Here is a 17414-nt window from a genome sequence, read left to right as displayed (position 1 = left end):
CACAATATAAAAAGTTATATAAATTATATAAAAATGCTTTTCAAAATGTTCACACAATAAGAAAATTAAGTTATATAAAACTATGCACTATGCACACTAATAAAACTAATTTGTACACACAGAAGGCACGATTTCCTCGCATAGTGACAGCCATCTTGTTGTTGTTGTGTGCTTGTTCCTGTGAGTGCTTCACGCCAGGTAGAAGAAGGGGTTTATGCGCATGCGTCCTACTTCTTCTTCTATTGTTCTGGTGTCTCCGATGGGACCGTCTTACAGCGCACGTAGAGGTGTGGCATGTGTATTGCATCGTTTTCAGCAAGCGTTGCGTTGCCATATGTACCTGATATTTTACTGATCTGTTGCCCATGTGGACACGATATTTTTTTTAATAAAATCTTGTTGCCGTTGTCGTGTGGATGTAGCCTAAGTTTTCTGGTCAGGTTTTGTTGCTTGGTGGTTAAAGTTCTGAGCTGGTGTTTGGAAGGCTGCGAGTTTCAAATCCCAGGATTGTACAAGAGCTATTGAAGAGCCCGTCGGTGAGTGCTTACGTCTAATGGCAAGCAGCTTTGAACAGAAATGGATATGTAATTACAGACAAAAGAATTCTTCACACACCTTAAAGGATGTTTGTTTGTTTATTTATATGGATACGAGTGCTTTACTGGGAAATACGCCACTTGTATTTTTCATACAAGCTACATCCGGGACATGGAGGACCAAAACCATGACAAATTTCTATAGGTCACTTCTGAGGAAATCAATTAATTGTTTTGATAAATTTGGGTACTTTTTGTTTGTGACTGTGTCTATATAATAAAAAGAAAATATCAAACGTTGGCTTGAAGATATGAAGTTTATCTTCTCGTGTTGAAAAACTTGCATTTTTCATACAAAATACATTGCAGATCTGAGTGGCATATTTAAATAATATTGGCTGGCGCTTTTTTTTTCATGGTATATCAGATATATTCCATTCAGCTAGCATGATATTGAATGAGTCAAAGACGAGCAGCTTAATGGAATATATCTGATATACCACGAAAAAAAGCCAGCCAATATTATTATTATACATACACATTCCTTTCAGATGTTCAACGCGTCCTTCTCTTTCAAAATTCTCTCAAAATCTTCTGTATTTAACAAAGTAAACCTGGCAGCCATGTTTGTTTACAAATTGTCACAGTCAGTCACTCACTAGTGCGGAAGTTTTACATCTCCGACATGTGACGTGTCTTGACAACGATGCAATCTCATCTCATTATCTGTAGCTGCTTTATCCTGTTCTACAGGGCTGCAGGCAAGCTGGAGCCTATCCCAGCTGACTACGGGCGAAAGGCGGGGTACACCCTGGACAAGTCGCCAGGTCATCACAGGGCTGACACATAGACACAGACAACCATTCACACTCACATTCACACCTACGGTCAATTTAGAGTCACCAGTTAACCTAACCTGCATGTCTTTGGACTGTGGGGGAAACCGGAGCACCCGGAGGAAACCCACGCGGACACGGGGAGAACATGCAAACTCCGCACAGAAAGGCCCTCGCGGGCCATGGGGCTCGAACCCGGACCTTCTTGCTGTGAGGCGACAGCGCTAACCGCTACACCACCATGCCGCCAACGATGCAATATCAAACCATATTCAACGCTCATTCTCCAGTGGGTAGAGTGATGTAATCCACACAGGATAAGCGATATGCTAACAATATTGCATGCTATCAAACCAAATGAATGGATCCCGCTAGAAGGGAATAGAACATGTTTTTATTCCATAGAAAAAGTGTCCTGTATCTATAATAATTCCTGATATTTCACTCCGATGAGATGACTCCTCGTGTTTTCCTGCTGAACAGACGCACGTTGTCAAAATGGTGAAGTGGTTCAAATTTAAAATTCTTTTGATTAATTTGCACTTTTTTTTTGCGGATGTGTCCAAAGAACATTACACAGTGGCGCGGAGATATGAAGTTTGAATGAGTGAGAATATTTTCAACACAAGAAGATAAACTTCATATAACTGTGTAATGTCCCATTTTATATTATATATGAGAGAGACGGAGTAACATTTTTGTAATCCAGTTGTCAAGTTGTTCATTTCCTGAACAAGAAACCGTGGTCTGGTTTGATTCTTCTGTTTAATTCTGATTCTTCCGATAGAGAGCAGTTTCATACCAGTGTGACTGGAATACCAAGAAAGAAGAGAAAAGGCTCTAGTGTTCACCTGTCAGCGCTATGATGGAGCTAAGGACAGGAATTGCAAATATGAGAACACTGGCACAGATCCGAACACAGCATTGCTAGAGCCCGCATGGTCTCTCTCTCTCTCTCTCTCTCTCACACACACACACGACTAACATCACACTCTTCACAGGTCGCTAGTCACTGGAATAATAACAGGGTGAAATATTAATCCATTCCATTGCTCCACTGCTGCTCTGCTCAACATCTTAACAGGCAAAGTGCTTCGATCACACCTTTAAGGGGAACACACACACACCCACACACACCTCTGCAGTAACAACACCTGCATGCAAACATTTAGCGTGCATGATGCCTTCATGGTCCAGAAGCTTTCCATGATGAGTGGCTTTCAAATCAATCTTTGGAATTTTCCCAAATTATGCGCCATTCCAGGGAATCAGGATGGTAGGCGCATGAGCGCATATATAGCAGGAGGACCATGTGACCAAAAGTGACTGTGTGTTGTCTGTTCTTGGGAATGAGACTCATTGCCAAGGGTCACTTTATTAACCTTATACAGAGGAGAGAGAGAAAGGACACGTATACATGTGTGGTGGTTTTCAAAAATCCATCGGATATCACTGTAGCTGTGTTCAAAATGGAGTTTTCATCCCTTATCTCATCTCATTATCTGTAGCCGCTTTATCCTGTTCTACAGGGTCGCAGGCAAGCTGGAGCCTATCCCAGCTGACTACGGGCGAAAGGCGGGGTACACCCTGGACAAGTCGCCAGGTCATCACAGGGCTGACACATAGACACAGACAGCCATTCACACTCACATTCACACCTACGGTCAATTTAGAGTCACCAGTTAACCTAACCTGCATGTCTTTGGACTGTGGGGGAAACCGGAGCACCCGGAGGAAACCCACGCGGACACGGGGAGAACATGCAAACTCCGCACAGAAAGGCCCTCGCCGGCCACGGGGCTCGAACCCAGACCTTCTTGCTGTGAGGCGACAGCGCTAACCACTATACCACCGTGCCGCCCTTCATCCCTTATTATTAATATTATTATGGTAGTCCATCGTGTCCAATGGCGACTAGGAAGTGTTAAGCATTTGTTTGCTCACTTATGAGCTGCTTTCCCTGCTTTTGAAATAAAATTACAACCGCATCTTTCACATATAATGTTCGACACCAGCTGCCCATGACGCGACTTGTGTTTTCTCCGATATGCCTCCTCCCTTTTCTCCTAAACTTTTTTTTTTAAAACTGATTCTTTCACAATCTTTCTCTACTTGTATCTGTCTCTGGCTTTCTCTTCCCAGTTGTTCACTTCACGGTCTATTCTTTTAAGGCGTCTTTTAATTACATCCTTGTGCGAACCCCCAGCGAGCAACTTCCAGCTTCTCAGGCCTGTCACCGTCACTGTTGGTTCATCGCCTTAAGCCCGGCGCACACAGGCAACTTCTTGTCGCAAGCATATTGCGATTTTTGGACACAAGGTTCCCCTCTTGGGTAGCTGCTTGTGTGCATTATCTGCGACCAGTGGGCAATTTGGGGAGGGGGATGCAAGTCACATGGAAATCACGTGACTACTTCATGGGCGGGGATTGGCTTAGCCTTTGGAAGTGATCGCTTCATTATCACAAAGACACGCACACGCGGCGATCTCTCTGCAACAAGTCAGCGCCTGGTGATTTTTTTGCCGCAGAATATCAAGCATGTTTGATACCTGCGATCTGTCGCAAGCCAAAAAAAAAAAAAAGTGCCGTCGCAAATATCCGTACATGAAGTAATTTTTCACTTGCGTCAAAAAAGTTGCATGGCCAAGCAACGGGGAAAAAAATAAAATAAAATAAATAAATCGCCCATGTGCGCCGGGCTTTAGGTCTTCCTGCACCTCCATACCTTGCGTGGTAAGTCAGGCCATTTATTTTCATGCCCCAAGTAAATGCCTCTCTGGACTTAAGAGCTTGCATTCCAATGGCACAAAAGATTGCGACGATCAAGAAGCTCCAAAGCTGCCCCGCAGTGTCCTCTAACTGGACGGTTCTGTTGCTCGTTGACTTTGTAAAAACTCTGTTCATCCAAGCACCAAGACGCCTTACTCAACATTGTACTGCAAGAGTGTCTTCTGCTTGAGTAAGGCAGCGCCTTCCTACTGTCAGAGGCGTTCTATTGTCCGTATCCTGGACAGGGGCCCTTACCAGGTACCGTCAGCCGGAGACAGCTGAGCCCGGGACTCGTGAGCCTGGAACTATCACTAATAGTGACTAGTATATCACTAAGAAGTCACTAATTGTGACATGTCCACTCCATCAGTTCAGAAACCATAAATATATTTTACCAAGTCAACGTGTAAATGTTTTTATTTTGGCTACTTTCTACCTTGCCTGATCTGTCTGCAAAGCCAATTTAACAAACGCAGCAATAAAAAACAGTCAGTCTGCTGCACTAAAGAGATCTAAAAGCTCATGAGCCGAGTGTTTTCCTTACAATATCTGTGCTGCTCCTGCACCATCAGGATAAGCGGCTACAGATAATGGATGGATGGACGGACCTTTCATAAAAAAGTTTAGGAACAGAATAAAACTGAATCAATTCTCCACCAGTGTTATCGTGATCTAGAGATCTACGGAAGCAGAAAACCAATCATGGTCACATTATAACGTGACAAGTTTCCTGTTAGAACAAGACAGGTTAATTACGACATACAAACTTACCACGTTACAACAAGAAACGTATCTTTGTGTTAGAACAATATAACACTCATCTTTTTATAACATGATAAATTGTCATAAAACCGTTCACGTCATCACAAGATAATTTATATCGTTCAGGCTATAACATGAAACTCATGTTTGAATAAGGAAAGCGGTGTGCGGAGAACAGATAAACTGACAAATATGGCTCATTCCCCCAATTTTATCAAGTTCTACTTCATGCTTGGGTTGAGACATGGCGAGATTCTGCCGTTGCTGAACACGGTGTGTGACGCTATAAGTACGTACGTATGTGGAAGATAAACAGTATATTGTTGTAAAAAAGAAAAAGTTCCTTGTTATAATGTGAGAAGTCTGTAGGTCATAATAATATAAAAAATATCTTGTTAATATGTGAAACAGATCTCATCATCACAAACTTTTCAGGTCATAACATGATACTGATCCGTTTGTCTTTCTCTGGCATGGCAGCACCACGTTACTGTAGAGACCAGTCGAGTGAAGAGACGATGATGACGACGAGGCTTGTGTTTAAACACCATGAGGTATAACACCTTTTACCTCAAGTGGTGAGACAGAGACTGGTGTGGATGATACTGATAACCAAAGTGAGAAGTCATTTGGGTACAAGTAGATGTAGGCGGGACAGTAGATTTGGAAACAAAAGTGAGATTTTCTCCCTTTTCACCTTCAAGGAAGCAGATTTTACAAAACGCTAGAACTTCTGCTACCGCCACGTGTTTTCAAAAAGAAGAGAGAAGCACTTCTGAAGTACATAGTTGTAGAAAATATCCAAATTTGACCATGTGAAGGGTTTTCCCAGGCTGCCACACAACCGCAAATCAAAAACCACACCTCCTTCCTCCTTCACTGTGACTGATGAGAACAGGAAAGTGTGTAAGGGGTAAAGAGAGCACACCGAATGCACTGTAAAAAAAAGAATAGTTGAGAATACTTGAAATTTCAAGGCAACAGTCTGCATTAAGAATTTTATGTTTTGCCAATGATGTGCCCATGATAATCCAAACTACGATAAAACTGTTATCTTTATTAAGAATTCTTAATTAAGTCAATTTTCAATTCCTCATTCTGCCAACATAGATTTCTCTTTTTGCTGAACAGTGGCATTCACAGTAGTGCAAAAAGGCAATTGAGGTTATCAGACTTTTTGGGGGGCTTTTTTCACCTTTATTTGGATAGGACAGTGTAGAGACAGGAAATGAGCAGGAGAGAGGGACGGGGAGGGATCGGGAAATTACCTCGGGTCGGAATCGAACCCGGGTCCCCGGATTTATGGTATGGCGCCTTATCCACCTGAGCCACACCCACGACATAGGTTTTAAAAACTTTATTTCAATATTGAAGTTTTGTAATTGTGTAGAACAATGAAAAAAGGCATGTATAGTTTAATGATAAATTGCAATAACCTCAGGGGTGTTGTGGCTCAGGTGGATAAGGCGCCCTACCATAAATCCGGGGACCCGGGTTCGGTTCCGACCCGAGGTCATTTCCCGATCCGTCTCTCTCTCCCGCTCATTTCCTGTCTCTATGCTGTCCTATCCAAATAGAGGTGAAAAAAGCCTCCCCCAAAAAAATTGTGATAACCTCAATTGCCTTTTTGCACTACTGTGAATGCCACTGTTCAGCAAAAAGAGAAATCTATGTTGGCAGAATGAGGAATTGAAAATTGACTTAAGAATTCTTAATAAAGATAAGTTTTATCATAGTTTGGATTATCATGGGCACATCGTTGGCAAAACATAAAATTCTTAATGCAGACTGTTGCCTTGAAATTTCAAGTATTCTCAACTATTTTTTTTTTTTACAGTGTGCCAAATCTCATTTTATTTCAATGATGACAGTTTTAATGTGTGATCGGTCAGAAAAAACATCTCGTATATATAGCTTTTCTGAAATTACTTACTCAAGCATCGTCATTCACACAAACGAAGCACAAATTCAGAGTTTGGTATCACACATACGATGAGCTGCTCTCCCCCAACCCACACAAAGAAATAAACACACACACACACACACACACGCAAGGCAACATGCAAGTCGAAGTCTCCGGGGAACGGAGATGGAAACAAACATGTAGTTATAGTGACCGTCTCTACCCACACTGTGCATTTGAAGAAATTCTGGGCAGACAATTATACATCCAAGCCTCACAACTTATTAATGCACACAATAAGCATCCGATACTGTACAGCTTGATGTGCTGGACTTTATTAATGCACCGTATAGCGAGGTCCTAATCTGATGCTGATTTGTGCTGTGAATGTGCTCCTCCTTCCTTTTGGCAGAGGAAAAAGAATCGATCTGTACTTGAACGAGAATGAGGAACAACCTCTCTTATTGTGATTATAAGCCCATAACACGATGGTGCTGGCATGCAGGTATGGACGATCATATTTTTCTTCTTTCGGCTGCTCCTGTTAGAGGTCATCATGATCTGCATATTTGATTTGGCATCGGTTTTACACCTTCCTGACGCAGCCCTCCCCAAACTATCCGGGCTTGCGACCAGCACCAAGTATGCATGACCTGGGTATTTTGTCTTTGAAATGCAGGAAAATCACGCAGAACATGCAAACTCCATACAGAAAGGCCCCCGTCGGCCATGAGGTTCGAACCTGGAACCTTCTTGCTGTGAAGCAACAGTGCTAGCCACTGGACCACCATGCCGTATGGACAATGTATCCTCTGACTTTAAGCCATGGTCTAATGGTTAGAGAAGCAGCTTTAGGACCAAAAGGCCACCAGTTTGATTCCCTGGACCAGCAGGAATGGCTGAAGTGCCCTTGAGCAAGGCACCGAACCCCCATCTGCTCCGCAGGCTGCTCTGGGTATGTTGTACGTCGCTCTGGATAACAGCATCTGCTAAATGCCTATAATGTAATGAATTTTCCTGGCCATCAGCAAAATGGTCGAGTTACTATAAATACATTATTAAATAAGCGTTGTTATGAGATGAGATATCCAATCAAATCAATTCTTCTCATTCTGTTTACAAAATACACCACAGGTTAGGCAGAGTTACAGTTTTATAATGATGGATAATGGATGATGATGATGATTCATTCATCATAAGTAAGTGCTTTATCCTGGTGAGGGTCACAGCAGGTCTGAATCCAGTGCAATGTGGGAAAATTCACCCTGGATGGGATGCCATCTCATGGCACCACAAGGGCACAGCTAAGGCCATGATCACACTACAGCTCACGATGCTTTGTAATGGATTATCGACGCTTCTCTGAGCTTCAGGAAATCTTCCCAAACCCATCTGAAGGTATTCGCCGAACGCATCGCCGCCAAATTTCAATGCATGCACTGAAATTTTTTCACAACGCTTTTGGCCACTCAAAAAACAACTAGTGAACCTCAGAGAACATTCACCGTGCATCGCATGATTGGTGGTGATGCTACCAATTTTTCCATCGCCAAGTATTCGCAAACCCATCGTGAGCTGTACTATGACCAGGGCCTAAGGGCAATTTAGTGTATATGCCTAGTTGCATGATTTGGGGAGTTTGGAGGAAACGAGAAAGAACATCTGAAGCTCCATACAGACAGTTACCTGAACTCAGGTTCAAATGAACAATAAAAAACAAAATTCATATTACAGATTTCACTCTCTGGGACAAATCTGGCACCTGTGGTGTTTATTTCATTAAACAAGTTGTATTTAGTAGCTGAGAGAAGTAGCTTGTTGAAGTCTTGAAAGGTCAACACCACAAGCCCAGTGCCATATCTGCATAAGTATGTGACACACACACACACACAATCAGATTTACAAATGATTTATCTTACTTCCATACTAAGTACCACAAAAGGGGTCTCGAACTAGACCCCATGTGGGGTTGCTTCATTTACAAATGGGGATTACATTTCATTACATTGCATTTAGCAGATGCTCTTATCCAGAGTGACGTACAACATACGGTACCCAGAGCAGCCTGGGGAGCAGATGGGGGTTCGGTACCTTGCTCAAGGGCATTTTAGCCATTCCTGCTGGTCCAAGGAATCGAACCAGTGACCTTTTGGTCCCAAAGCTCCTTTAGGCCATGGCTTCCTTAGGGATGTGAAAGAAACCCACATCTCCTTTTTTGTTTCATTCATTTTATTTTATAAATTAATATTAGAACTATGGAAGACAGATTTGGTGTGCTAATATAGCAATTTGAAATGTTTCTAGGAGTCCCATTCAGACAAGGCATGGTTAAATTAATAGGAGACATGTTATTCTAGTCTTTTTCATTCTCGTGAAATGCTAGATTGAAACTAGTATTGTGTCTCAAATCCTATATTTATATACTATTCTAGACTGTTACAGAGTACTAATACAGTTTGGTTCGCTCATCACAGGTAAGGTTTTAATTTATATTTTAAAAAAAAAGGACACCCACTCCCATGTAAGCTTCAAACACACCAAGACTTCTGTCTTGTGTACCAGTCTGCTGGATTTTCTTGATTAGTAAATAGTATTGAATGTGAAGTCAGAGTTTTCAGTTTGAAATTCAGATCATGACAATCGACGATGGAGGTGTAAAGTTTGAAGAAAGACCGAGCACTTTACAGTTCAACTCAGAAACTTGATGGACAGCAATGTTTTGGATCCGACGTTCCATCCAGTGAACAGTAGTCCGACGTTATAAATTTGGAATTTAAGAAAATTTGGGGTTTACGACAATGTGTAGTAATTTCCTTTTGCTCAGAAATTGTCAGGATGAACACCGCAGCACCAACATCACATCTGAAAGCAAACTTTAAAAATGCTGTTTACGGACTACGAAAGCCATTGGGTGCTCATTTGTGGTGCATTTAATACAGAGGACTAATATATATATATATATATATATATATATATATATATATATATATATATATATATATTTTTTTTTTTTAAATGGTGTATTAGATACTGGGAAAAATTTGACCCGGTAACAAATGGAAACGATGGAACTGGATTAAAAAATATTTGTCACTATAAATGTTTTCATACAAAGAGACTTAAGGTCTTGACACCCTGGGGGCAGGGGTTTTTTCATGCAATTAATTCACACGTTGATATATATATATATATATATTTTTTATTTTTTTTTCCCAAACTGTCGCATTTGTCATGAGTACTTTCACACAGTACGCAATTACTACACAGCAAAAAAAAAAGTTGCTTTCTTTGCAACAAGGTCGATCAACCGATCACGTTCTGCAGAACGGAAGAAGTCACATGGTGGACGGCAGTTATATTTCACCCATGAACACACAAAGTCATGAGCATTGTTTTCTTTCTTTTTTTCTTGTTGCCCAATACCTCGTGTCTCAGCTTCCACTCTTGAATGAGATTATGAAATTCTCACTGTTGTCATTTGTACCCAAAATGTTCTCTTGCTTGAGAGCATGTCTATAATTATTATCTAGACGACTCCATCATTCATTCAGGACACTACTGACAGTTACGGTGAGAAACCAGCGTGAAACAAGCAAAAAAAACAGAATGCAAAATATTTTAAAAATTCGCACGGGACTTGTTTGTGCATATTGTGTGTCCGAAAATTCCACACACTAATTTTTTTGCATTTTCGCATCACAATTTCGTGTCGTATCCGGTGTGTAAAGGCCAGCACTTGTTTTTGGGTTTTTTTTTTTTTAGGTGGGATTTTTTTATTTATAATATTTAGCATATTTACAATGTAATGATTGTGACTGAATGTATTGTGACTTTTCTCATATTTTTTTAAATGTATCTGTTAAAAGGTTACTTTAAACCTTTGTAGTGTTTAAAAAATTTTATATTATATATATATAAAAAATGTTATATATATATATATATATATATATATATATATATATATATATATATATATATATATATATATATATGCGCTTTATATTAGAACCCACCAAATGCGGGTAAAATTCGGCTTTGGCGGGTAATAACTTTAGTCCCACTAGCCACTTTGGCGGGTGGTTTATTCTGTGGTATGACAATATATTTTAATTGTAGTTTTCTCTGAAGGCATCTGATATAATAAACGCATTGCAATGTAATATTACACGCCTACAACTCCCATGAGCACCTGTATAAACATTCCGACAACATGTTAGAATAGTTTAGAACGTTTGTTAACGTCTCAGATCAAATCAGTGATACGGTAACCTGCGGTTAATGAACGAAGCAACAAAGTTGCTGACGACTGACAAGCGCACTATGTGGCGGCGTATAGCTGGAGTTTCAAACCCTGCTGCTCAGGAAAAAAGGGGCAGAGATGAACAGGGCCGGAGCAGCATTTTAAAATCACCGAGGTCCGTGATGCGCAAAGCACGCACCAAAAAATGTTCGGCATATTTAAATGAGAGGGGTGAATTACACGTCAGACAAGAGATCTATTCCTGAAATTACTTTTAATGGTGTTTGAACGGAATATCGTCAGTTTTGAAAAAAAAAAAAATCATGTATGTGGTAAGAGTAAGAATAATTTAAGCTTGTTTAATGGTTTGATCTGGCCCAAGCAATGAGGACAAAAGATACCCTAACCATGTAGCCTATGGAACTAAGATACATTAACAATCTGGCATCCGTTACACCTACACACACAAAAAAAAAAGTTGAAACTTTCCGCTATTGCTTTCGCTTATCGAATAATTTATTTTTAAAATCACAAACAAGGTAGGCTACAACTGCGCTGCTTCAAAAATGTCAATTGAACAGCTTGATGAAAAAGTGCGCTGATGGTTCCCATGGAAACCCCGTGTCTGCTGCACTGCGTTCCTCCACCGAGTCGCGCACTCATTCGCTTTTGTGTTCTTGGTCTCAGAGCCACGCGCACCAAACAAACACCGAAGACAGAATCAACGTCGACGCTAATAGGAAGAAAAGACAGTTCATTGACAAATGGAAGTGCGGGCAAGATTGGCTAGTTCATAGCAAAACTGAAAATACCATGTACTGCGAAGACTGTAGAAAGTCTGGCAAAGACAGGCACCAGTAATTTTAAACTCGAAACTATAAAGGACCACGAAAAGTCAAATGCACACATAGGTACTATAACATCAAAACAGGCGGAGACGGCTGGTTCACTACAGGACAGCATTGCTTTCAAGTCCCTGGCTGTCATGAAGTCGGCTGAGCTGGAGAGGATGGAGCTGCTGTTTAAAAACGTTCACGCGATTGGAAAGAAGTTGATCCACCCCAGCTATCAACTTATGGCCTGCTGGAAGCCTCAGGTCACAAAGACCATTTTTCATGGACCATTCAGACTCATCTGATGATGAATGTAATGAGGACATTTAATGTTTCTCTCTACACATGTTCACACACAATTAATAGATAATACATAATATCCATAATAATACATATAATACTTGCATATCAAAACATCAAATGTTTTTCATTGATAAATGTTTTGAACTGGACTTTTAATATTAGAATCAGTTCAGTTGTACTGAATGTTATTTTTCATATTATATGATATTTCATATTGTAAGGGGCTTGAATTTGAGTTCAATAAACAGAATACTCTGTTTATATTTTTGTCTGAACTGGTTACACGTTTTCATATAAGCCTCGGTCACAACCGGCCATACGTGCTCCTATGGCCGGTCTACGTGCAAAAAACGCAAGAAACGCACGGAGGGCGTGACGTGCTGATTTTCGAGCCGTAGACTGGCCGCAGAAGTTCTTTGTCATGTCAAACAAACTCTACGGGCGCTTATGTTTTTTTCAGGTTGCAAGACAAACTTACGGCCAATGTGCGTCTTTCTCCACGAACAAAAAAAACGCAGCAATTTGGGAAACGCCAAAAATCGCACGGCCAAAAAAATCGTACGTCCGGTTGTGACCTAGGCTATAGGGAGCTACCTTAACAGCACTGAGCATTGAGTGCTACTGTAGAGATACATTATACGCTGCCATTCATAATTAACTCTAGATCTTCCGAACTTTAACGTATCATGGTGAAGAAAAAAATGTGATTTCCTGGCTACAAAATTGTGGCTAGTGAAAAGGCTGAATGGCTAGTGACTCGGAAAAACCACTAGCCACAGTGGCTGGTGAGCAAAAAAGTTAATGTAAAGCCCTGAGATATTTTCAATACCAGCAGAGACTCAAGGCTTCACTATGAGTATCTGCCATTTCTACTTCTGTATTTTTGCTGTGGTTGCATGCACAACACATTTTCCTCCTCAACATGATTCTCAGGGACAAACAAGAGAAAAACTTGAGTATTCACATCATATTGTGCTGTTTAGGTTTCAAAGAAATCAGTGTATAAGACTATATAACAGGATCAGCTGTAATTACTACACACAGACTAATAATAATAATAACAACAACAACAACAACAACGTCAGGCAAAACAAACCTCACCCAGTAGCACTTATGATGAATATGAAGGAAGATATCATGAAAAAAAAAAAAAATCGGTACCCTATGGGTACATGTGGCTACTGCTTATAAATAAAATTGTTTTCTGATCCCATGTCCATACAGTAAATATAGCATATATATTTACTCTATGAGGCAGTAGCTACAAAAATGAAGCGTATTCCAAAAATTAACAATTAAAAAACAATAAATAAAATAATAATAATCACAGAAGTAAAATATGCCAAGTGTTTGTACTTGATATTATTCTACTCTTACAGTTTTCGAAACTGAAACCTCTGAACCAAGGCTGACATACACACGCTGTCGCCATGACCCAAACTCTTATTTCCCGGAAATGGCCCGGCGCTAGAGCTCAGTGGAACGCACTTTCCCTCTGTAATTAGCATAAACATGTCTGAAAGCGATTTCTTTAGTCTAGTCCATTTATTTCGAATAGTGAACCAAATTGTATACACTCACCAGCCATTTTAATCAGAACACGTGTATGTGCAGTGCACGACTGTTACGCTCTTACAGCACATTGACATAGTCCCGCCTCTATATGAGACAGTAGACACAACAAAAATGATTTTGACCTTTTTGGTGACCTTGACTGGATGACCCTCAAAATGTCGGAGGTTCTATTTGAGACCAACGCCTATCTATCATGAAAATTTCATGAAGATTGATCCAGCCGTTTTCCCGTAATATCGTTAACAAAAAAAAAAAACACACAATACCAACCGAAAACAATACCTCGCCCCCTGGTGGACTCCATCCTGGGCGAGGTAAAAAAAAAAAAAGAAACACTTAGCACCTTTCTCAAACTCAAGGTCACTTCACATCGGTCAAGAAAACAAAACAGAACACACACACACACACACACACACACACACACAAAAGGTTGGTAAAGAGTGGCAAGTTTATGCAGTGGAGGTGGAGAAGTGTTCATGAAACAAAGGTTTTGAGAGGTGATTTAAAGAAAGGAAAGGAAGTCACGGAGGGGTTGAGGGAGGGAATTCCAGAGCTTGGGGGCCATGGTGCTGAAGGACCTGCCACCCAGGGTAGAAAGTCTGGTGCGGGAGGCAGCAAGGAGATGATGGCTAGAGGATCTGAGAGAGCAGGATGGAGAGCAAGGGGTCAGAAGGTCACGGACGTAAGGAGGAGCAAGGTTATGGAGGGCTTTGAAGGTCAGTAGTAGGATTTTATACTTAGTTTGGGACAGAACAGGTAGCCAGTGACGCGGAGAAAGAACGGGGGTGATCGGAGCAGACGGTTTGGTATGGGTGATGCGTCTGGCTGCAGAGTTCTGAATGTACTGTAGTCTTTGAAGGGATTTAGTAGGGAGGCCACTGAGAAGGGAGTTGCAATAATCTAGGCGGGACATAATGAAGGGCAAGTGGAAGACGAGTGACAAATTCAGGTTGTACGGTTTTTTCCCTTTAATTTGTCACTTGTCTGTGTGTAGGAATTAGAGCCGATCCCGTTAGAAGCAAAAACACCTGGGTCAAAAATTATTTCACACTTTTACAGATTCACTGTATGTATGTAAGTAAGAGTGGGTAGAGTTATAGAATACTGAATTTCAGTGTTGATGGGATTCATCTTTTGAGGAGGAGTGTAACGCATCAGAATGAAGGTCATGTGTGAGAGCAAGTGAAAATGAAGCATAACACAGGAGAGAAAGTGCAAGTTTGACTGAAAATATTATTGCTATCCTCACGGCTACCTAACTTATCCTTGCGTCTGAGCAAAGAAGGGGATTTTGGGAGGCCTCAACACACACTTGAACCAAAGGGAGTTCAAAGACCCAAACATACTGGTCCTCTATGCACAAAAAACGCAACAAACTGCCAAACCAAAACAGTAACACACTGCTGTAACCCAGAAAGTTAGACCTATTCTTGCGTTGCTTAAACAGCAGACATTCCTCAACAGTCAGTAAAACTGACTGACGAACAAATCTCCAGGAGGAAAATGAGCAGAGGTCCATTTACCAGAACGATAACAAAATTAATCACGACCTGGATGACTGAAAAGCACAGACTCTAGCTTCAAGCTTCAGTAACCCTATCTACACCACGATAACCCTTGATCTGTTAGACCCACAGTGTGTTATACACTGCAACGACCTTTAGATTTTATCTTCAGTGTGATTAAGTGTAGACGTGGCATCACGTTACTGTACAGAACACACTACAGAGAAATGCAACGCTATTTCAGCTGCCGCAACACACTACTGCTACTTCAGACTACTAAGAGTTTGTTTTGCTATATAAAAGTGAAGAGACTGACAACTTGGTACACATTGTATAAAGAGAGGAGAATGTGTGGGAGCGAGAGAATGTGAGAAAACGCTAAAAGGTGCTGGTTGCAGTCCTTAAAGACGCACTGGGGTCGACACTTTCTCTCTCTATCGCCCGTCAATCACAGTGACACTAGCCAATCAGGGGCTTCGTGAGAAGTGGGCGGACGGCACTTTGCTCTTGTACGTGTTACGCTTCCCTGTGACGCTTCATGAGCAGCAGCTCAAACTGATGCAACTGACTGGCTTCACATGTCTCACAGAAAACACATGAACCCAATCAATTGTCATACGATAGGGGAAAGCTGCCCGGATGCAGCAGGGACTGGTTAGGAATTGACCTGGGCTTTTTTAAAATGGAGAAAATAAAAACCGAAAGGGGGAAAATGTGACCGCAGTGACCTTGACTTTGGCATGGTTGTTCATTCCAGATAGGCTGTGTTGAGTATTTCAGAAATTGCTGATCTCCTGGAATTTTCCCCACACACAGCCGTCTATAGAGCAGGGGTCGGCAATCAAGTTTGGACCCGGGCCAAATTTTTTTCTGACAATGGCATCGCGGGCCATGGCCATGCTTTTCTAATGGGGGAAATAAAGTTATATATTTTTTTCTATTGTATTAAAAATAGGCGGCACGGTGGTGTAGTGGTTAGTGCTGTCGCCTCACAGCAAGAAGGTCCGGGTTCGAGCCCCGTGGCCGGCAAGGGCCTTTCTGTGCGGAGTTTGCATGTTCTCCCCGTGTCCGCGTGGGTTTCCTCCGGGTGCTCCGGTTTCCCCCACAGTCCAAAGACATGCAGGTTAGGTTAACTGGTGACTCTAAATTGACCGTAGGTGTGAGTGTGAATGGTTGTCTGTGTCTATGTGTCGGCCCTGTGATGACCTGGCGACTTGTCCAGGGTGTACCCCGCCTTTCGCCCGTAGTCAGCTGGGATAGGCTCCAGCTTGCCTGCGACCCTGTAGAAGGATAAAGCGGCGAGAGATAATGAGATGATGACATTAATTTGCTTCTATGCGCTGTTATTATGCCGACTGCTGCATCTCCTGGCGTCTCTCATGAAACAGGCGACCTGCCTAGCAACCTGCCGTAACTAATGTATACAATTGCCGGTTGTTTATTCTTTTGGATGACGTGTAAATGATTAGCTGAAGATTGCTAGCTATCGATGCAAAATGTCGTTGTCAAAAGCCATGAAAAGAAAAGTTGATTCCAAATGCAGGACCTACAAAGAAGAATGGAAGCAAAGGTATGCGTTCATCCTGCCTGCATTTATTAATGCCAAGCCAACGTGTCTCATTTGCAACGAGGTTGTTGCCGTTTGTAAAGAAAACAATATTAGAAGACACCATGAGACAAAGCATGGCCACTTCAAAAACGCATATCCTCCTGGGACAGAGATGCGAACACAGAAAATTAAAGCCTTGGAGGCTGGATATGCACACAGCAGCAAGATCCTGATTCAGTCACTCACCGAGCAGCAAAAGGTTACAAGTGCGTCCCTTAAAGCAGCATGGGTTCTTACCCATCACAACAAACCATTTGCTGACGCAGAGGTTTTTAAGGAAGTGATGGTGGCTGTTTTGGAGGAGCTGGTTACTGATAAGTCGATGGATCGCGTGATTGCCTCAGTGAAACAGATGCCGCTCTCTGCGAGGTCAGCTTCCTGACGCATAGAAAGCCTGTCTGACACTGTGCGGGGATCAATTATGAGTGACCTGAGTCAGGCCAATTACTTTTCAGTTGCCATTGATGAGAGTACAGACAACACTGATATAAGCCAGATGTGCATCTACGTGCGGTATTTTGATGGGAAGGAGTTCAGGGAGGA

The 17414-nt window shown here is 41.7% G+C and overlaps 1 protein-coding gene across 1 annotated transcript in view; it reads right to left on the bottom strand.

Annotated features, from left to right (window-relative positions):
• The window catches only part of fa2h (fatty acid 2-hydroxylase), an 82109-nt gene that overhangs the window by 23234 nt on the left and 41461 nt on the right, over positions 1 to 17414 (bottom strand). The gene's annotated exons all lie outside the window — the stretch shown is intronic.

Source organism: Neoarius graeffei, chromosome 8 (genome assembly GCF_027579695.1).
Source record: "Neoarius graeffei isolate fNeoGra1 chromosome 8, fNeoGra1.pri, whole genome shotgun sequence".
Taxonomy (NCBI): domain Eukaryota; kingdom Metazoa; phylum Chordata; class Actinopteri; order Siluriformes; family Ariidae; genus Neoarius; species Neoarius graeffei.
This window is presented reverse-complemented; position numbering and strand designations above follow the sequence as displayed.